Consider the following 23,405-nt stretch of genomic DNA (forward strand, 5'->3'; position numbering starts at 1 on the left):
CTGGTCCCCCACATCGAAACAGATTCATGAACGATGGTCTGGTAGTTTCTTGGACAGAGAGGTATGTGCAGGCACGACTCCAGCGTCCCTGGTTCAAGCCTTACCTCCGGTGCTTGTCTGTGTGGAGTTCTCACGCTCCTCCTGTGACCTGGTTGCTCCAGTTTGCTCCTGCATCTTGCGAGTCGGAGGGTTAATCGGCCGCAGTAAATGGAGTGGGTGAGGGTAGGATCTGGGGGGAGATGAAGGGTGGCTGAAGGGATTCGTGCAAGTGGGTGGTTGATGGTCAGTATTGACTCGATGGACCAAAGGGCCTGCTTCTGTGCTGTACAAGCCTTTGAGGGCCTCATCCACTCCACACATCCCAGGTCACCGTTGAGTAAATCTCTGCCACTCTTTCCGACTCAAACCACATCCTCAGATTGTCTCCCCAGCCTCATAGCTCAAGGAAAAGGACACCTTGTTTAAGCAATACTGGACAAGCCAGAAACATTCTCCGTTGGGGGTTTCCACCCAGGAACAGACTCTTTCCGGGAGGTAGGGGTGGGGGCTCTCCGGTAAGACAGAACAGGGGCAGCCCCTGGTGCCGAGTGAGCGGTGAGGTCCATGTCAGCGCTTCCCCGGAGCTGGAGCAGCGCGTGGAGCAGCACTGCCCTCAGGTGGCCACAGAGCAGACTGCAGCTCAGAATTCCGGCAAAGGCAGAGGCAGAAGACAGTAAGGAACTCGCACATGTCCGTCAGTCCTCTCCCACAGCACTTCTCTGAACAACGAAAATCCTCTCTCCCAACACTGACAACTCTTTCCACCATCACCCTCTCTTCAGAGTCACCGGAATGTGACATGAGATTTGTTAACTTAGCAGCAGCAGTTCAATGCCATACGTAATCTAGCAGAGAGAGAAATAATAATAAATAAACAGCATAATAATAAATAAATCAATCAATTACATATATTGAATAGATTTTTAAAAACGTGAAAAAACAGAAATACTGTATATTTTTTTAAAAAGTGAAGTAGTGTTCACGGGTTCAATGTCCATTTAGGAATCGGATGGCAGAGGGGAAGAAGCTGTTCCTGAATCACTGAGTGAGTGCCTTCAGGCTTCTGTACCTCCTACCTGATGGTAACAGTGAGAAAAGGACATGCCCTGGGTGCTGGGGATCCTTAATAATGGACGCTGCCTTTCTGAGGCACCGTTCCCTGAAGATGTCCTGGGCACTTTGTAGGCTAGTACCCAAGATGGAGCTGACTAGATTTACAACCTTTTTTCGGTCCTGTGCAGTAACCCCCCCATACCAGACAGTGATGCAGCCTGTCAGAATGCTCTCCACAGTACAACTATAGAGGTTTTTGAATGTATTTGTTGACATGCCAAATCTCTTCAAACTCCTAATGAGTTTAAACTCCTAAAACTCCTAAAGCCACTGTCTTGCCTTTATAACTGCATCGATATGTTGTGATCAGGTTAGATCTTCAGAGAACTTGACACCCAGGAACTTGAAGCTGCTCACTCTCTCCACTTCTGTTCTCTCTATGAGGATTGGTATGTGTTCCTTCATCTTACCCTTCCTTAAGTCCACAATCAGCTCTTTCGTCTTCTGACGTTGAATACCAGGTTGTTGCTGCAACACCACCCCACTAGTTGGCATATCTCACTCCTGTACGCCCTCTCGTCACCATCTGAGATTCTACCAACAATGGTTGTGTCGTCAGCAAATCTATAGATGGTATTTGAGCTGTGCAAAGAATCATAGAAAACCTATAGTGCAATACAGGCCCTTCGGCCCATGAAGTTGTGCCAAACGTCCCTACCTTAGAAAATACTAAGGTTACTCACAGCCCTCTAATTTCCTAAGCTCCATGTATCTATCCAAAAGTCTCTTAAAAGACCCCATCATATCCACCTCCACCACAATCGCCGGCAGCCCTTTCCACACACTCACCACTCACTGCATAAAAAACTTACCCCTGAAATCTCCTCTGTACCTACTCCCCAGCACCTTAAACCTGTGTCCTCTTGTGGCAACCATTTCAGCCCTGGGAGAAAGCCTCTGACTATCCACACGATCAATGCCTCTCATCATCTTATACATCTAGCCACAAGGTCATGTGTATACACAGAGTAGAGCAGTGGGCTAAGCACACTCCCCTGAGATGTGCCAGTGTTGATCATCAGCGAGGAGGATATGTTATCACCAATCCACACAGATTGTGGTCTTCTGGTTAGGAAGTCGAGGATCCAATTGCAGAGGGAGGGACAGAGGTCCAGGTTCTGCAGTTTCTCATTCAGGATTGTGGGAATGATGGTATTAAATGCTGAACTATAGTCGATGAAAAACATCCTGACGTAGCTGTGTATGTTGTCTAGGTGGTCTAAAGCCGTGTGGAGAGCCATTGAGATTGTGTCTGCCATTGACCTATTGTGATGATAGGCAAATTGCAATGGGTCCAGGTCCTTGCTGAGGCAGGAGTTCAGTGAAGTCATAACCAAGCTCTCAAAGCATTTCAACACTGTTGATGTGAATGCTGCTGGGTGATAGTCATTAAGGCAGCCCACATTGTTCTTCTTTGGCACTGGTATAATTGTTGCCTTTTTGAAGCAAATAGGAGCTTCTGTCCGTAGCAGTGAGAGGTTGAAAATGTTCTTGAATATTCCCGCTAGTTGGTTGGCACAGGTTATCAGAGCCTTACCAGGTACTCCATCGGGACCTTCCAACTTGGAAAGGTTCACCCTCTTTAAAGACAGTCTAACATCAGCCTCTGAGACAGAGATTACAGGGTCATCAGCTGCAGCAGGGATCTTCACAGCTGTCGTTGTGTTCTCCCTTTCAAACCTTGCATAGAAGGTGTTGAGTTCATCTGATAGTAAAGGATTGCTGCCATTCACGCTATTGGGTTTTGCATTGCAAGAAGTAATGTCTTGCAGACCCTGCCAGAGTTGCTGTGCATCCGATGTCAATTCCAACCTCATTCAAAATTGTCTCTTTGCCCTTGAAATAGCCCTCTGCAAATCATACCTGGTTTTCAGGTACAGGCCTGGGTTGCCAGACTTGAATGCCACAGATCTAGCCTTCAGCAGACGATGTACCTCCTGGTTCATCCATGGCTTTTGGTTTGGGAATGTACAGTAAGTCTTTGTAGGCACACACACATCCACAAGGTTTTAATGAAGTCTGTAACAACTGCAGCATATTCATCCAGATTCAAAGATGAATCCTTGAATACTGTCCAGTCCACCGACTCAAAGCAGTCCTGTCAGTACTCCTGTGCTTCCCTTGTCCAAACCTTCTTGGTCCTCACTGCTGGTGCTTCAGTCTTCAGTCTCTGCCCATACTCAGGGAGTAGAAGTACAGCCAGGTGATCAGACTTCCCGAAGTGAGAGCGTGGAATAGCACGGTAGGCATTCTTGATGGTGGTGTGGCAATGGCCCAACGTGTTGTTTCCTCTGGTATTGCAAGTGATCTGTTGATGGTAGTTGCTTAGTGATTTTTTTCAGACTAGCCTGGTTAAAATCTCCCAAAACAATGGTGAAAGCGTTAGGGTGCGCTGTTTCGTACATGTTCATCCCATTGCTCTGAGGTGGAATGTATATCGCTACCAGAATGGCCCCGGAGAACTCCCGTGGTTGGTAAAGAGGACGGCACTTAACTGCCAGATATTCCAGACTGACAGACATACTTTATTGATCCCGAGGGAAACTGGGTTTCGTTACAGTCGCACCAATCAAGAATAGTGAAGAAATATAGCAATATAAAACCATAAATAATTAATAATAATAAGTTAATCATGCCAAGTGGAAAGTCCAGGACCAGCCTATTGGCTCGGGGTGTCTGACACTCCGAGGGAGGAGATTGCAGGTCTGGTGAGCAGAATTGGGACAGCACTGATATATTTGTGCATCAAGAAGAGCTGATCATGAGGCGTACTCCCCCCACCTCTGCTTTTGAGAGACTCTGTAGATCTTTGTTGATCCCTAAGGAAATCACACTGTCATGGTAGCTTTATAAGTTCACAAATATACAATATTAGGAGAAGTAAGAAGAATAAATAAAAAATAAGTTATCTTAAACGGTCTAACAGGAGTGGGGGGGGGGGCGTCATCATCACCCTCTCTGTCTCCTCCCCCCCACCAGCCTTTGCTCCTTCCTGTATCTCTTCCCCTCTTTCCCCTCCATTGCCCTCTCTCCCTGTCACCTTCACCCATCCCATCACCCTTCTGTCATGTCACCCCCTCTGTCCCCTGTCATCATCTCCCTCCCCAGCCCCTGCAGCATCTTGGTTTATTATGTAATCGCCGACATCCTTGTATGTCTGTGTGTTTGGGTTCCTTCTATAGAAGGCAGCAATGAAAACTCAGTGACCTGTGGATGCTGGAGATCTGAAATTGAAGTGGTACTCAACAGGTCAGGCAGCATCCGTGGGGAGAGGAACCGTGTTAATTATTCCGGTCACAGAGGGTCTGTTTGTCCTTCTGAAGCTGTTGCTCGAGGTAAAATCATAGTCACGCAGCATGTAACAGGCCCTTCAGTCTGTCGAGCCTGTGCTGACCATCAATCAGCCACACAGAGTGGAGAGGCCCATCTGTATTACAGACCCTACGATGTCCTACCAACCTTTCCAAAGTTCAAAGTACATTTATTATCACACTACATATATGTCACCACATACAACCCTGAGATTCATCTTCTTGTGGGCAAACTCAACAAATCCTTAATAGAATAATAACAATAACAGAATCAATGAACGACTGCACCAACATGGGCATTCAACCAGTGTGCAAAGGCAACGAACTATGCAAGTACAAAAAGAAAGATGTAATAATGAAAAATAGGTTACAAATATTGAGAACATGGGATGAAGAGACTTTGAAAGTGAGTCCATAGGTTGTGGGAACATTTTAATGATGGGGCAAGTGAAGTTGAGTGAAGTTATCCTCGTTGGTTCATGAGCCTGATAGTTGAGGAGTAGTAGCTGTTCCTGACTGTGCTGAGTGCTGAGGCTCCTGTACCTTCTTCCTGAAGGCAGCAGTGAGAAGAGAGCGTGGGCTGGGTGGTGGGGTCCCTGATAATGGATGCTGCTTTCCTGTGACAGGGCTCTGTGTAGGTGTGCTCAGTGCTGGGGAGGCCTTTGCCTGTGACGGACGGGACCATATCCACTACTTTTAGTAGGATTCTCCTTTCAAGCACATTGGTGTTTCCATATCAGACCGAGATGCAGCCAGTCAATATACTCTCCACTACATGTCTGTAGAAGTTTATCAAAGTTTTAGATGACATGCCAAACCTTCACAAACTAAAGAAGTAGAGGTGCTGTTGGGATTTTTTCATAATTGCACTTATGGGCTGGGCCCAGGACAGGTCTTTCAGAATGGGTAATACCGAGGAATTTGAAGTTGCTAACCTTCTCCACCTCTGATCCTCCGATGAGGACTGGCAGATGGACCCCTTGTTTCCTCCTCCTGAATTAATAAACAGCTCCTTGGTCTTGCTGACGTTGAGTGAGGGGTTGTCACTCAGCCAGGTTTTCAATCTCCCTCCTGTATGCTGAGTCATCACCATCTTCGATTTGGCCTGTGTCAGTGGTGTCATCAGCAAACTTGAATATGGCTTTGGAGCCGTGCTTAGCCCCGCAGTCGTGAACGTAGAGCGAGTAGAGAAGGGGACTAAGCACACAGTGCTGATGGAGATTGTGGGTCAGAGGTGTTGTCGCCAATCCAAACTGAATGGGGTCTGCAAGTGAAGAAATCGAGGATCCAATTGCACAAGGAAGCTTATTGATTAGTTTTTGTATTGCAGTCCGAGCTGTAGTCGATAAAGGGCACCCTAGCTGTCCAGATGTTGCTAAACTTTTAACCCAGTCCCAGATCTAGCTAATGCTGCCCTCCCATATAACCTTCCATTTTAAATGTCCCTAATGTATCTGCCTCTACCACCACTCATGGCAGGACACTAATGAACCTTTGACAAGCCTTCTAGGCTTCCTAGTACATTCCAAACCTGACAAACATAAATCATCATCAACAAAAATCATCATAAAGTCTACATAACTTACAGGACAAAGTAAATGTAATGACAAACACGAGGAAATCTGCAGATGCTGGAAATTCAAGCAACACACACAAAATGCTGGTGGAACACAGCAGGCCAGGCAGCATCTACAGGGAGAAGCACTGTCGACGTTTCGGGCCGAGACCCTTCGTCAGGACTGTAATGACATTTGTGCAAGTTGTCCCATTTAGTGAGATGCGGCGTGAATCTCACTGAACCGGGAAGCAAAGTGCAAGGGCCTGGCTCCTGCTCCACTCCCTTATTTATTTCAGAAATATGTTTCATTTATAATAAAATGTACTCAAGGTAATTAGTACGCCTTTTTTGATATTAGTTGTACACAATCACTGACAGTGAGTCAACACGTCTCCTCCTGAGCCCAATGTAGATTAAGTCCAAGGAGCCATGGTCTCAGTGTCCAGTGATGGCAGGACCCCAGACCGTGGTCCTTCCCCACCGAGCATTAGCACTGGCTGCACTGAGCTTCAACACATCCCCCTGCAGCCTGGAGTGTGCCAGTCGGCAGCGTTCCCTTACGGACATGTCGCTGTGCCGGGAGGCCATAGAGTCAGAGAGTCAGCACAGAAACAGGCCCTTTGACCCATCTAGTCCATGCTGAAACCATGCGAGCTGCCTGCTCCCGTTGACCTGCACCGGGGCCATAGCCCTGCGTATCCCTGCTGTCCGTCAGACCATAAGTGTCAGGCAGACCAGAGTTGATGACCTTCCAGCAGCACTTAATGTCAGTCTCGGTGTGTGTCGCTGGGAATAGCCAGTACAGTAGGTCAAAACTTAAATGTCCCCATTGATGCACCCGGTGCAGGGGACCCAATGGCAACTCTTACAGCCATGGGTATCAGACCGCATTTAGAGTGTGACACCACGTCGAGCAGTGATGTTACACACTCTGTTACACAGCTGCTCGGGCCGAACTGGGACCCGTGCATCCATTTCCAGTGCTTCTCTGCGCACACACAGTCCTCGACCGCCTCAGCCCCATCTCAGCTGCCCTGAGGGGCATTGGGGCGAGGCTGTGACTGGGACCGTCCCTTCTCACCACCAGCCAAACACAGGAGACACTGGAGGGGCTGAAATTCGGAAAACACAAAATGTTGGAGGAACTCGGTGGGTCGGGCAGCATCTCTGGAAAGGAATAAACAGTAGAATTTTGGGCCGAGACCCTTCATCAGGACGGTAAGGTAAAAGAGAGTTAAGCAGTATAAAAGGGTGGAGGGAAGGGTGGCCAATTATAGACACAAGAGATTCTGCAGGTGCTAGAAATCTTGAGTGACACAAAGTACTGTACAAACTCAGCAGGTCAGGCAGCATCTATGGAGAGAAAGAAAGATCTGCTTTGATTGTCACAGTTACATTCAAGCATCAAAATGTACAGTGAGATACATTGTTAGCATCAAATCAAATCAGCGAGGATTGTCCTGGGCAGCCACAAGTCTTGCCCCACATCATGCCCACAGCTTACTACCTCTAACCCGTACATCTTTGGAAACCCACGCGGTCAGGGGGTGAATGTACAACTTACAGACAATGATTTAGGTCAAAACCCTCTCTCAGGACCTGTGATCCTGATGAAGGGTCTCGGCTGGAAACATAGACGGTCTATTCGCTTCCGTAGATGCTGCCTAACCTGACCTCCAGTATTTTGTGTGTTGAGGGAAGGCGTGGAGCAGGAGATTGGAGGTGCTGGTGTCGAGAACTTGGGGAGCCATCATCCCCCAGGGTCTGCCACATGTTCTGTGCTGACCACTGTTTGATGGACCTGTGGAGAGAGGTGCTTTCCTCGACTAAATGTCTCACAGAGGACAGGTGGTACAGGAACGAAGCTAGGCCATCCTCCCTAACTCCTGTATTATGAGAGAGTTACTGGGCATTAGTCCAACCTCTCACCTGAGGGAAGGACTCTTGGAGAATGCAGTCCCCCCTCAGTACCACAGCCAGAGCCTGGCTCAGAGAGTCGGTCCACGAGCGGGCAGCTTTTAATTTAGACCAGGCTTTCCCAACGTGTTTTATCCTTGGACCAATGCCATTAAGCAAGGATCTATGGATTTTCACGGAGGGGATAGTTTTTCCAAAGAAAAGCGATCTCCGTGGCTGGAGCGGGGTGAACTTGTGCAGTAACGAAGGCTGGCCGAGTAGCAATGCCGTCAGTGGCCAGCAGGTGGCAGAGGCGGCACACGCACCGTCTCCCAACTTGTCAGGACAAGAGACACTCGGACTCTGAATCCGGAGCAACGCAGGGTGTGCGGGGGGAATTCAGCGGGGCGGGCAGCACCTGTGGGGTGTCTGTGTGTGTGTGTGTGTGTGTGTGTGTGTGTGGGGAATCAGTGACGTTTCGGGCCGAAAACCCTGTATCAGGTCTGAAATGCAGAGCACCAAGACTTTTAGTCCCGAAGCAATGCTTCGCTGTTGCCTCTGACCCGCCGAGTTCTGTCAGCAGACAGTTTATCAGCGTGGGCTTCAGGCGAACCTACCTCATTATGGCAGCTATCATTTATCCTGACACAGAGAGTTCAGCAGAAAATGCCCCACCAGGAGGCTTTCATTTCAAAGGTTTGGAATTAGCTTATTATTGTCAAGTGTTCAAAGATTCAGTGAAAAGCTTGTGATAAGCACTGTTCATACAGATCAGATCATTACACAGTGCAGTGAGGTAAAATATTAACAGTGCAGGTAAACAGTAAGCTGCAAGATCACAACGAGGTAGATTGTGAGGTCAGGGATGGTACCGGGGAATTATTAAATAGGCTGGTATCAGCGGGCTAGAAGCTGTCCTTGAGCCTGGTGGTAGGTGCTTTCAGGCTTCTGTATCTCCTGCCCGATGGGAGAGAATGCCCCGGGGGAGTGGGTCTTTGATTATTTACTGAGGCGGTCAGAAGTGTAGACAGAGGCCATGGTTTCCCTGTCCACAGCTCTCTGCAGCTTTTTTGCCGTCACGATCAGAGAAGTTGCCATATCATGCAGACAGAATGCTCTCTGGCGCACTGGTAAAAAAGGGGTCAGGATTGACCGGGACACTGAATTTATTTATCTCCTAAAGAACCACTGAACTTTCTCGTGGCTACTACCTGGTTGGACCAGGACAGGGTTTTGGTCGGTTTTACGGAAGAGGGACAGTTAGGGTGTAGTGAAGGTATACCAGGGGTCATTGGGTCAGAGAGCGGGGTTCAAAGGTTAAGGAGCTCAGGAGGTTGCATCACACCAGTCCCTCCCTCGAGCGCCCATCACTGTCCTGGACTCAGCCCCACCAGAAACATCCCCCCTAACAACGTTCAGAACCATCACTGAAATACGAAGCAGCAAAAAGACATAAAATTACTATAAACGACCAAATAATTAAGCATTGCTCAAGATGAATAGTGAGGTTGTGACTGTCCATTGGGAAATCTGATGGAAATCTGGGTCTTCAGCTCCTTCTCTCCTTCTCCTCCTCGGTGGTAGTGATGAGAGAAGGCACGTTCTCAATGATGGAATCCACCTTCTGAAGCCGCCACCTATCCAAGATATCCCTGATGGGGAGGGTTGTGCCAGTCGACAGCCTATGCAGCTTCTTGCAGACCTGGAGTCTGTGTACTAGACTCTGATACAAACAGTCAGGATACTCTCCACCATACATCTGTAGAAATTTGTGGCCCAGGGCTGTGGTTGTATCAGTGAGCTTGGCACAGGATTGATCCTCTGAGATGCTGAAGCACTTCCCACTGCTTCCCCTTCCTCGGCCCACCTCACCTCTGCACTCCGGTTCTGGGGAGCTGTGGTCTCCATGTCACAGGAGGGCACCACGATGTGCGCTGGCAACGGCGGAACCCAATCGGAGGCAGACTCCGGTTTAGAGATGGCGATCAGAGTTTATCCGTAAGAACTGCAACAGAACATCAGTAGCTCGGCCGAGCAACACCGTGAGATATAACGTTCTCAAAACCAGGATCCCGCAATTAGCACTTAAATAATACAAGTAATGTGGAATGCCCAGCCCATCAGTATAAATCTCACAAGCTTATACAGAAAGTTCCGGGAGAGCGTAGCTCCAGAAAAACACAAGAAACTCTAAGCGATTAATGTCTCTCATTAAATGACAATTAACTAATTCAGGCGCTTTGAAAATCCTCAGAGCCCAACACACTCTGGTATCCAGCTTAGGCTGGAAGATTACAAAGGAAGGATGTGGTAGTGAGAGAGCGCAGAAGAGATTCAGCGAGGTGTTACCTGGAATGGAGGACAGTAGTTATAACATTTAGCTGAAGTTGGTGAGGACAGTGCAGGGCAAAGGGCTGTGATGAGACAGATGAATGGGAGCTCGGATAGGCTGGAACACAGGGCATGGAGTGGTGACCTTAGAGAGGATCATAGCAGGAGCACAGATAGTGTGGTCAGTCCTTTTCCCAAGGCAAAGGCAGAGTCTTGAACCTGAGGGGTCTTCCAACCTTAAGGCTAGAGAAGAGAAATTTAAAGGAAATCTGGGGCAATTTTTACCGTTCAAAGGGTGGTGGATATCTGGGATAAGTACTGGAGGGAACAAATTCCACAGGTTCACCACTCAATAGCTAAAGAAATCCCTCCCTCCTCATCTCCATTCTAAAAGGACACCCCTCATTCTGAGGCTGCATCCTCTGGTCTTAGACTCTCCCACAGGAAACATCCTCTGCATATCCACCCTATCAAGGTCTCTCACCATTCGATGGGTTTCAAAGAGGTCATCCCTTACTTTTCGAATTCCAGTGAATGCAAGCCCAGAGCCATCAAATACTCTTCATATGACAAGCCGTTCAAACCTGGAGTCATTAAAATGAAGCTCTCACCAAGGATTCTGCCCCCCCCCCCCCGCCCCCAGTGACTAAGGTTCTTGGGGACACCGGTGACTTGCCCACTGAAGACAGAGGGTTGTTGTTGGTTGGTGTTACTCTGGCTGGAGGTCCTTGATGGGAGGTGTTCTGCAGGGGTCAATGTTGGCACCTCTGCTGTTTGTGATTCTGTAGTACTGTGTGAAACACACTGGTTCCGGCAGTCGAGGGAAGACGATCTGCAGCCCCACCAAACGTGGGAGATTGAGGCACGAGCCCTCCCTGAAACCCCCTGTTTGTGTGGACGCTGCGTGATTCGTTATCCTCTCACAAATCAGTACCACGAAATAACAGACAGTGCACTGCATACAATTAAACAATTCAGCTTTATCATTCTTAATTTGACTACAGGGTTAGTGAGGAAAATGCAAAAAAAGAGAAGGGCTCATTTTAATGAACCAGTCTAACGTGCCCAAGTTGGAGCTCACGGTTCCCCTTCACCGATCCTCCTTCGGTCTCCCTGGCCAGCGTCGGATCATGGCTCCACTCTGGGTTGAGTTCTACAACCTCTTCTCTTCACCCATCTTCTCCCTTCTCTCTCAACAAAAGCCCCAAGCCCAACCTAGTGTCCCTCACCCGAGAAACCCCCCCTTAATCCGGTCATTCCCATTGTGTGGCACACCATTCTCCTATCCCTTGTCTTCAACAGTAACCCAAACAAACAGCTTGCACAGAACAGAACAACATAATGCCAACCAGGGCATTACACATGCGTAAGTCTTGGGCACAGATATTTATAGCTAGGGCGCCCAAGGCTTATGCACAGTACTGTGTTTGTCAACGTGGGGCAGTGAGTGAGTTTGTAAATCTTGTCGGAGTAAAGGATTGGCGAGGGAGGAGTGGGACAGGTGGTAGGCAGGGAGTGCCTGGGTGCCCTGAAACAACAGGCATGGTCGTTTGATTCCAGACAACTGGTTTATTGTTCATTACAGAATGTCTCTGTGGTGCTCCGGGCTCCCTCCCCTCTCCCTTCCCCTTTTCCCAACCATGATTCCCCTCTCCCTGCCCTTCTCAATCCACAATAGACTCCCATATCAAATCAGGTTTATCATCACCCACGTAAGTCATGATTTTTGGGGTTTTTTTGGCAGTAGTTCAGTACAATACATAAAATTATTCCAGAACGGTGCAAATGTCTTAGAGAGTCTGGCTATGTATACAGTATGTGTCTAAGAGCTTTTCACAGTACAGTCTATAAATACCCTAAATGAAAATGTATATAGGTGGGTTGGTAAGTTTGTAGATGACACAATGTTGTGGACAGTGTAGAAGACTGCTGAAGGATCCAGCAGGACATAGATCTGCTGCAGATATGGATGGAGAAATGGCAGATGAAGATTAATCTGGACAAGGGTGAGGAGTTGCACTTCGGGAGGTCAAATGTCAGATCATAAAGAGAGCTTTTGGCACGGGATTTCATAAATCTAAGAATTGAGCACGGGAATTAGGACGTTATGTTAAAGATGTTGGTGAGGCCTAATTTGGAGTGTTGTGTGCAGTATTGATCACCTGCCTACAGGAAAGATGTAAACAAGACTGAAAGAGGGCAGAGAAAATTTAGAAGGATGCTGCAGGACCTGAGTTATAGGGAAAGTTGAATAGGTTAGGACTTCATTCCTGGAATGTAGAAGAACAAGGGGGTATTTGATAGAGCTGTAAAAAATTTTAGGGGTATAAGTAGGTAAGTGTAAGCAGGGTTGGATGAGATGAAAACAAGAGAGCATAGGTTAAGGGTGAAAGGTGAGAGGGGACCCTGAGGAGGAGCTTCTTCACTCAGAGGGTAGTGAGATTGAGGAACAACCTGCCAGTGGAAGTGGGTTTGATTTCATCAAGTAAGAAAAGTTTAGATAGGTACATGGACGGGAGTGTACGGAGGGCTACGGTTCTGGTTCAGGTCAATGGAACTAGGCACAGAGTGGATGGGCTGAAGGGCCTGTAGATGCTGTAGTGTTCTCTGTAAAGGGAGAGGACACTGTTAGTGACAGGGCCCTGAACAGTTTTCATGTACAAAAGGATATCCGGGTTCAAGCTGCACAAATTGGTAGGGCGGTTAAGAAGGCTTATGACATACTTACCTGTATTCATCGAGGTATTGAGTTCTAGTTAGGACCTGCATACAGTTCCGGTCTCTCCTTTGTAGGAGGGATGTGGAGGCTTTGGAAGAGATTCACCGGGATGCTGCTTGGATTAGTCGGACAGACTTGGATTGGTTTCTCCGGAGTCGTGAAGGCTGAGAGGAGATCTAAAAGAATTTTATAAAATTAAGAAACTCATAGATGGTCTCGATAGCTGGTGCCATTTCCTCAGGGTTAATTTGACTAATACCAGAGTCCATTTACAACGGTGCTAGAAAGTTGTGAACCCTGTAGAATTTTCTCTGTTTATGCATAAGTATGACCTAAAACGTGATCAGATCTTCATGCAATTCCTAAATCAAGATAAAGAGAACCCAATTAAATAAATAATGCAAAAACATTGTACTTGTTCATTTATTTATTGAGAAAAAAGATCCAAAATACATGTATTTGTTGGAAACAGTATGTGAGCCTCTCGGATTATCAGTTCATTTAAAACGGAAATTCAAGTCAGATGTTTCAGTCAGTGTGTGACAATCAGGTGTGAGTGTGGGAAGCCCTGTCCTATTTAAAGAACATAAACCTGGGTCTTCACTATCAAAGTCTGATCTTCACCACACAGGGTTTTGGAAATGTGCCATGCCTCGATCAAAGGAGATTAATGAGGACCTCAGAAAATAAGTTGTTGATACTCACCAGGCTGAAAAGGATACAAAACCATTTCTAAAGTGTTTGGGCTCCACCAATCCACAGTTACGCAGAAGCTGTACAAATGGAGGAAACTCAACACCTTTGTTACTCTCCTCGGGAGTGGTCAACCAATAAAGATCACCCCAAGAGCAAGGCGTGTAATATTCCAGGAGGTCACAAAGAACCCCAGGGTAAGATCTAAGGAGCTACAAGCCTCTCCTGCATTGTCAGTGTTCACGAGTCTACACTGAAGTCTATCACGAGTCTACACTGAAGTCTAACATGAGTCTACACTGAAGTCTATCAGTAGTCTACACTGAAGTCTAACATGAGTCTACACTGAAGTCTAACGTGAGTCTACACTGAAGTCTAACATGAGTCTACACTGAAGTCTAACATGAGTCTACACTGAAGTCTATCAGTAGTCTACACTGAAGTCTAACTTGAGTCTACACTGAAGTCTAACATGAGTCTACACTGAAGTCTATCAGTAGTCTACACTGAAGTCTAACTTGAGTCTACACTGAAGTCTATCATGAGTCTACACTGAAGTCTAACTTGAGTCTACACTGAAGTCTAACTTGAGTCTACACTGAAGTCTATCATGAGTCTACACTGAAGTCTGTCATGAGTCTACACTGAAGTCTATCAGTAGTCTACACTGAAGTCTATCATGAGTCTACACTGAAGTCTATCAGTAGTCTACACTGAAGTCTAACATGAGTCTACACTGAAGTCTAACATGAGTCTACACTGAAGTCTATCATAAGTCTACACTGAAGTCTAACGTGAGTCTACACTGAAGTCTAACGTGAGTCTACACTGAAGTCTATCATAAGTCTACACTGAAGTCTGTCATGAGTCTACACTGAAGTCTATCAGTAGTCTACACTGAAGTCTAACATGAGTCTACACTGAAGTCTATCATAAGTCTACACTGAAGTCTAACATGAGTCTACACTGAAGTCTATCATAAGTCTACACTGAAGTCTAACATGAGTCTACACTGAAGTCTATCAGTAGTCTACACTGAAGTCTAACATGAGTCTACACTGAAGTCTATCATAAGTCTACACTGAAGTCTAACGTGAGTCTACACTGAAGTCTATCAGTAGTCTACACTGAAGTCTATCATAAGTCTACACTGAAGTCTAACGTGAGTCTACACTGAAGTCTATCATGAGTCTACACTGAAGTCTGTCTTGAGTCTACACTGAAGTCTATCAGTAGTCTACACTGAAGTCTACCATGAGTCTACACTGGTCTATCAGTAGTCTACACTGAAGTCTAACATGAGTCTACACTGAAGTCTATCAGTAGTCTACACTGAAGTCTATCAGTAGTCTACACTGAAGTCTACCATGAGTCTACACTGAAGTCTATCAGTAGTCTACACTGAAGTCTAACATGAGTCTACACTGAAGTCTAACGTGAGTCTACACTGAAGTCTATCTGTAGTCTACACTGAAGTCTAACATGAGTCTACACTGAAGTCTATCAGTAGTCTACACTGAAGTCTAACATGAGTCTACACTGAAGTCTATCATGAGTCTACACTGAAGTCTGTCATGAGTCTACACTGGTCTAACATGAGTCTACACTGAAGTCTAACAGTAGTCTACACTGAAGTCTGTCATGAGTCTACACTGAAGTCTATCAGTAGTCTACACTGAAGTCTAACATGAGTCTACACTGAAGTCTATCATGAGTCTACACTGAAGTCTAACGTGAGTCTACACTGAAGTCTATCTGTAGTCTACACTGAAGTCTAACATGAGTCTACACTGAAGTCTATCAGTAGTCTACACTGAAGTCTAACACGAGTCTACACTGAAGTCTAACATGAGTCTACACTGAAGTCTAACATGAGTCTACACTGAAGTCTAACGTGAGTCTACACTGAAGTCTAACATGAGTCTACACTGAAGTCTATCATGAGTCTACACTGAAGTCTAACATGAGTCTACACTGAAGTCTGTCATGAGTCTACACTGAAGTCTATCAGTAGTCTACACTGAAGTCTATCAGTAGTCTACACTGAAGTCTATCAGTAGTCTACACTGAAGTCTATCAGTAGTCTACACTGAAGTCTGTCATGAGTCTACACTGAAGTCTATCAGTAGTCTACACTGAAGTCTATCAGTAGTCTACACTGAAGTCTATCAGTAGTCTACACTGAAGTCTATCAGTAGTCTACACTGAAGTCTAACATGAGTCTACACTGAAGTCTATCATGAGTCTACACTGAAGTCTAACATGAGTCTACACTGAAGTCTGTCATGAGTCTACACTGAAGTCTATCAGTAGTCTACACTGAAGACTGTCATGAGTCTACACTGAAGTCTAACATGTCTCTACACTGAAGTCTAACATGAGTCTACACTGAAGTCTATCATGAGTCTACACTGAAGTCTATCAGTAGTCTGCACTGAAGTCTATCATGAGTCTACACTGAAGTCTATCATGAGCGACACTGAAGTCTATCAGTAGTCTACACTGAGGTCTAACATGAGTCTACACTGAAGTCTAACATGAGTCTACACTGAAGTCTAACATGAGTCTACACTGAAGTCTATCATGAGTCTACACTGAAGTCTATCATGAGTCTACACTGAAGTCTAACGTGAGTCTACACTGAAGTCTATCATAAGTCTACACTGAAGTCTAACATGAGTCTACACTGAAGTCTAACATGAGTCTACACTGAAGTCTATCATAAGTCTACACTGAAGTCTAACGTGAGTCTACACTGAAGTCTAACGTGAGTCTACACTGAAGTCTATCAGTAGTCTACACTGAAGTCTAACATGAGTCTACACTGAAGTCTATCATAAGTCTACACTGAAGTCTAACGTGAGTCTACACTGAAGTCTAACGTGAGTCTACACTGAAGTCTAACATGAGTCTACACTGAAGTCTATCAGTAGTCTACACTGAAGTCTAACATGAGTCTACACTGAAGTCTATCATAAGTCTACACTGAAGTCTAACATGAGTCTACACTGAAGTCTAACGTGAGTCTACACTGAAGTCTAACGTGAGTCTACACTGAAGTCTATCAGTAGTCTACACTGAAGTCTAACATGAGTCTACACTGAAGTCTATCATAAGTCTACACTGAAGTCTATCATAAGTCTACACTGAAGTCTAACGTGAGTCTACACTGAAGTTTAACGTGAGTCTACACTGAAGTCTAACATGAGTCTACACTGAAGTCTATCAGTAGTCTACACTGAAGTCTATCAGTAGTCTACACTGAAGTCTAACATGAGTCTACACTGAAGTCTATCAGTAGTCTACACTGAAGTCTATCATAAGTCTACACTGAAGTCTAACGTGAGTCTACACTGAAGTCTAACATGAGTCTACACTGAAGTCTATCAGTAGTCTACTCTGAAGTCTAACAGGAGTCTACACTGAAGTCTATCATGAGTCTACACTGAAGTCTATCATAAGTCTACACTGAAGTCTAACATGAGTCTACACTGAAGTCTAACATGAGTCTACACTGAAGTCTATCATAAGTCTACACTGAAGTCTAACGTGAGTCTACACTGAAGTCTAACGTGAGTCTACACTGAAGTCTATCAGTAGTCTACACTGAAGTCTAACATGAGTCTACACTGAAGTCTATCATGAGTCTACACTGAAGTCTATCATAAGTCTACACTGAAGTCTAACATGAGTCTACACTGAAGTCTAACATGAGTCTACACTGAAGTCTATCATAAGTCTACACTGAAGTCTAACATAAGTCTACACTGAAGTCTATCATGAGTCTACACTGAAGTCTATCATGAGTCTACACTGAAGTCTATCATGAGTCTACACTGAAGTCTATCAGTAGTCTACACTGAAGTCTAACATGAGTCTACACTGAAGTCTATCATGAGTCTACACTGAAGTCTATCATAAGTCTACACTGAAGTCTATCATGAGTCTACACTGAAGTCTAACGTGAGTCTACACTGAAGTCTATCATGAGTCTACACTGAAGTCTATCATAAGTCTACACTGAAGTCTAACATGAGTCTACACTGAAGTCTATCAGTAGTCTACACTGAAGTCTATCATAAGTCTACACTGAAGTCTAACGTGAGTCTACACTGAAGTCTAACGTGAGTCTACACTGAAGTCTATCAGTAGTCTACACTGAAGTCTAACATGAGTCTACACTGAAGTCTATCAGTAGTCTACACTGAAGTCTAACATGAGTCTACACTGAAGTCTAACATGAGTCTACACTGAAGTCTAACATGAGTCTACACTGAAGTCTATCAGTAGTCTACACTGAAGTCTAACTTGAGTCTACACTGAAGTCTAACATGAGTCTACACTGAAGTCTATCAGTAGTCTACACTGAAGTCTAACATGAGTCTACACTGAAGTCTATCAGTAGTCTACACTGAAGTCTATCAGTAGTCTACACTGAAGTCTATCATAAGTCTACACTGAAGTCTATCAGTAGTCTACACTGAAGTCTGTCATGAGTCTACACTGAAGTCTATCAGTAGTCTACACTGAAGTCTAACATGAGTCTACACTGAAGTCTATCAGTAGTCTACACTGAAGTCTAACATGAGTCTACACTGAAGTCTAACTTGAGTCTACACTGAAGTCTATCAGTAGTCTACACTGAAGTCTATCAGTAGTCTACACTGAAGTCTAACGTGAGTCTACACTGAAGTCTATCATGAGTCTACACTGAAGTCTATCAGTAGTCTACACTGAAGTCTATCATGAGTCTACACTGAAGTCTAACATGAGTCTACACTGAAGTCTATCAGTAGTCTACACTGAAGTCTATCATGAGTCTACACTGAAGTCTAACGTGAGTCTACACTGAAGTCTATCATGAGTCTACACTGAAGTCTATCATGAGTCTACACTGAAGTCTAACGTGAGTCTACACTGAAGTCTATCATGAGTCTACACTGAAGTCTAACATGAGTCTACACTGAAGTCTAACATGAGTCTACACTGAAGTCTATCAGTAGTCTACACTGAAGTCTAACATGAGTCTACACTGAAGTCTATCATGAGTCTACACTGAAGTCTATCATGAGTCTACACTGAAGTCTATCAGTAGTCTACACTGAAGTCTAACATGAGTCTACACTGAAGTCTATCAGTAGTCTACACTGAAGTCTAACATGAGTCTACACTGAAGTCTATCAGTAGTCTACACTGAAGTCTAACATGAGTCTACACTGAAGTCTATCAGTAGTCTACACTGAAGTCTATCAGTAGTCTACACTGAAGTCTATCATGAGTCTACACTGAAGTCTATCATGAGTCTACACTGAAGTCTATCAGTAGTCTACACTGAAGTCTAACATGAGTCTACACTGAAGACTATCAGTAGTCTACACTGAAGTCTAACATGAGTCTACACTGAAGTCTATCAGTAGTCTACACTGAAGTCTATCATGAGTCTACACTGAAGTCTAACATGAGTCTACACTGAAGTCTATCAGTAGTCTACACTGAAGTCTAACGTGAGTCTACACTGAAGTCTAACATGAGTCTACACTGAAGTCTATCAGTAGTCTACACTGAAGTCTATCATGAGTCTACACTGAAGTCTATCATGAGTCTACACTGAAGTCTAACGTGAGTCTACACTGAAGTCTATCATGAGTCTACACTGAAGTCTAACATGAGTCTACACTGAAGTCTATCAGTAGTCTACACTGAAGTCTAACATGAGTCTACACTGAAGTCTATCATGAGTCTACACTGAAGTCTATCATGAGTCTACACTGAAGTCTATCAGTAGTCTACACTGAAGTCTAACATGAGTCTACACTGAAGTCTATCAGTAGTCTACACTGAAGTCTAACATGAGTCTACACTGAAGTCTATCAGTAGTCTACACTGAAGTCTAACATGAGTCTACACTGAAGTCTATCAGTAGTCTACACTGAAGTCTATCATGAGTCTACACTGAAGTCTAACATGAGTCTACACTGAAGTCTATCAGTAGTCTACACTGAAGTCTAACATGAGTCTACACTGAAGTCTATCAGTAGTCTACACTGAAGTCTAACATGAGTCTACACTGAAGTCTATCAGTAGTCTACACTGAAGTCTAACCTGAGTCTACACTGAAGTCTATCAGTAGTCTACACTGAAGTCTATCATGAGTCTACACTGAAGTCTAACATGAGTCTACACTGAAGTCTATCAGTAGTCTACACTGAAGTCTATCATGAGTCTACACTGACATCTATTATGAGTCTACACTGAAGTCTATCATGAGTCTACACTGATGTCTATCATGAGTCTACACTGAACAACAATGGTGTGCAAGGCAGGATTGCAAGGAGAAAGCCACGACTCTCCAGCAAGTACATCGCTGCCCATCTAAAGTTTGCTAAAGACCACGTGGATAAGCCAGAAGGCTATTGGAAGAATGTTCTGTGGATGAATGAGTCCAAAATAGAATGTTTTGACCTAAGTGAGAAGTGTAATGTTTGGCGAAAAGCAAACCCTGCACTTCAGCATAAGAAGTTCATCCCATCTGTGAAACGAAGCTGGAAGTGTCATGGTTTGGGCCTGTTTGGTTCCAGGACGGCTTGCCACCATTGATGGAACTATGAATTCTGAATTGTACCGGCAAATTCTGCAGTGAAATGTTAGGGTATCTCTCCGTGAAAGTGGATCTTGCAGCAAGACAACAACCCTAAACGCACAAGTCAGTCTCCCAAAGAATTCTCACATTTTGGAATGGCCAAGTCAAAGTCCTGAACTTAATCCCATAGGAAAGTTGTGGAAGGACCTGAAGCAAGTTCATGTAAGAAAGCCCACCGACATCGCAGAGTTGAAGAGTGTAAGGAGGAATGGCCCTCTAAGCCGATGTGCAGGACTGATCAACAGCTACAAGAAGCACTTGGTTGATATTATTGCTGTACATGGGGGCCCCACCAGTTACTGAAAGCAAAGGTTCACAAACTTCTTCCAACAAATACATGTAATATTGGATTATTTTTCTGAATAAATAAATGAACAAGTAACACACACAAAATGCTGCGGCAACTCAGCAGGCCAGGCAGCATCTATGGAAAAGAGTACAGTTGATGTATCAGCCCGAGACCCTTCAGCAGGACTTTCTTTTCCATAGATGCTGCCTGCTGAGTTCCTCCAGCATTTTGTGTGCATTGCTTGAATTCCCAGCATCTGCAGATTTTCTCTTGTTTGTAAATTAGTAAGTGTAATTTTTTTGTGTTATTTATTTAATTGGGGTCTCTTTATCTTGTTCAGGAATTACGTGAAGATCTGATCACATTTTAGGTCATATTTATGCAGAAATGGAGAAAATTCTAAAGGGTTCACGAACTTTCTAGTTCCACTGTAAGGTGAGCTGGGTTAATTCAAAGGATATGAGTGGGTCTTTGTGTAAGAAAAGGGATTAAGTCCGACACAACAACGTGGGGTGATCTATACTAAATCATACTTTTACATCCTCCACTTTCACTCTCACCCCCACCCTCAGCCGGGACCCGATTCTCCCCACAGCCACCTGTCCTGTGGCTTTATCCGCAGTAACTGGATTACGGTACCAACCAGCGTGTCTGGGCCTCGGGTTCCGAGCAGCTGTAACTGAGTGAGCTGCCCACCAGGTGGCACCCCCGGCCCGCACAGCACGGTGCTGGGACAGACCGAGGAACTCAGGCGGTCCCGCTCCACGCCGCCTCCATCAGCCCCCTCCAGCTTGCCCTGAGGTGTCTCTAAGGTGGCCCAGGCCTACCTTCCCGGAGGCCGGGGGCGCTCCGGTTTCCTCCCCTATCCCGGAGACGAGCGGGTTAATTTGCCGCCGTAAATCGCTGCCGCTGTGTATGTGGGAGGAGCTGCTGGGAATGTGGGGAGAATAAAATGGCTTTAGTATGTGGGTGGTTGATGGCCATCCTGATCTCGATGGACGGAAGGGCCTCTTCCTCATTCCGACGTTCTGCCTTTGGGACCGGGGTCCAGTTTGTCAGGCCACTCCAGGTGACAGGTGTCATCCGCAGTCCCCCAGAACCTGATGCCCTGAATCCGAGGGCAACTCCAGCTTTCCTTCCCACCGGCCTATTCGTCATCCTGGTCTCATCTGCCAGCCCAGACTCTTGGCCTCTTTCTGCTGAACACAGACAACTCGCCACGTGGAGCTAAATCTCGACAACCGCCTGAGCCCTCAGCAGCAGCCATACCGATACCTGCATGATCAAAGACCCCATCTACCCAGTGCCCCTCTGAGCAGGAAATACATCCGCAGCCTGAAACTCTTTCATACGACACTGTCTGGCTGCGCGGCAACAAAGGCTACGTGCCTGGTAGCATTTCAGTTACTGTGCGGCCGAGCACCCGCGCAGGTTAGAGGGGACAGTCTCTCTTCTCCCCTCTCCCATACATAAACCGAAAGACATGAAGACCAGGCTGGAGGACAGCTCCTACCCCACTGTCATTAGACTCCTGAATGGACCACAAGCTGAACTCTTCATTTCCCAACCTACCTCACAGACAGACATTATTGATCCCGAGGGAAATTGGGTTTCGCTACAGTCGCACCAACCAAGGATAGTGTAGAAATATAGCGATATAAAACCATGAATAATTAAATAATAATAAGTAAATAATGCCAAGTGGAAGTTAGTCCAGGACCAGCCTATTGGCTCAGGGTGTCTGACACTCCGAGGGAGGAGTTGTAAAGTTTGATGGCCACAGGTAGGAATGACTTCCTATGATGCTCAGTGTTGCATCTCGGTGGAATGAGTCTCTGGCTGAATGTACTCCTGTGCCTAACCAGTACATTATGGAGTGGATGGGAGACATTGTCCAAGATGGCGTGCAACTTGGACAGTATCCTCTTTTCAGACACCACTGTCAGAGAATCCATTTCCACCCCCACAACATCACTGGCCTTACGAATGAGTTTGTTGATTCTTTTGATGTCTGCTACCCTCAGCCTGCTGCCCCAGCACACAACAGCAAACATGATAGCGCTGGCCACCACAGACTTGTAGAACATCCTCAGCATCGTCCGGCAGATGTTAAAGGATCTCAGTCTCCTCAGGAAATAGAGACGGCTCTGACCCTTCTTGTAGACAGCCTCAGTGTCCTTTGACCAGTCCAGTTTATTGACAATTCGTATCCCCAGGTATTTGTAATCCTCCACCATGTCCACACTGACCCCTTGGATGGAAACGGGGGTCACTGCTGCCTTAGCCCTCCTCAGGTCCACCACCAGTGGCCCTTGCACGTTATCAGTCCACTGCACTACACTTCCTTTGTAACTGAAGCACTCTATTCTGCATCGTGTTATTATTTTACTGTCTGCACGTGCTTATGTATGGAATACTCTATTTGGATAAGCAAAGCAGAATGGGAATCAGGTTTATTATCAATTTGTTGTTTTATAGTTGCAGTACAGTGTGCAAAGACAAAGTTATTGTACATTAAATATAAGCAATTAATGCAAAAAAAGGGATAATAATATAGTTCATGGGTTCATTGTCTATTCAGAAATCTGATGACGGAAGGGAAGAAGCTGTTCCTGAATCATGGAGTGTGTTTTTTCACTGTATCTCAGTACATGTGACAATAATAAACCGATTTCAATAGCTCAGTTTCCATTTTCAATGTCTCGACCCCTCACTCTCTCCTTCATCTCTCCTTGTCTCTCTCTCTCACATTCCCTTTCTTCATCTCCCTAGTTCCTCATTTCACTTTTACTGTTTCATGCACATACCTCACTCTC

General features: G+C 45.5%; 1 protein-coding gene and 1 long non-coding RNA gene across 2 annotated transcripts in view; one reads left to right on the forward strand and one right to left on the reverse strand.

Annotated features, from left to right (window-relative positions):
- Positions 1 to 23,405, forward strand: part of gabbr1b (gamma-aminobutyric acid (GABA) B receptor, 1b) — a 322,306-nt gene that overhangs the window by 133,149 nt on the left and 165,752 nt on the right. The window lies entirely within an intron of this gene.
- On the reverse strand, positions 840 to 21,263 carry LOC132393810 (uncharacterized). The gene is made up of 3 exons (XR_009512089.1): positions 21,233 to 21,263; positions 12,977 to 13,143; positions 840 to 884 (listed from the first exon to the last, which is right to left on the reverse strand). It is a non-coding gene; the product is annotated as an uncharacterized LOC132393810 (long non-coding RNA).

This window comes from Hypanus sabinus, chromosome 5 (assembly GCF_030144855.1).
Source record: "Hypanus sabinus isolate sHypSab1 chromosome 5, sHypSab1.hap1, whole genome shotgun sequence".
Classification (NCBI taxonomy): Eukaryota; Metazoa; Chordata; class Chondrichthyes; order Myliobatiformes; family Dasyatidae; genus Hypanus; species Hypanus sabinus.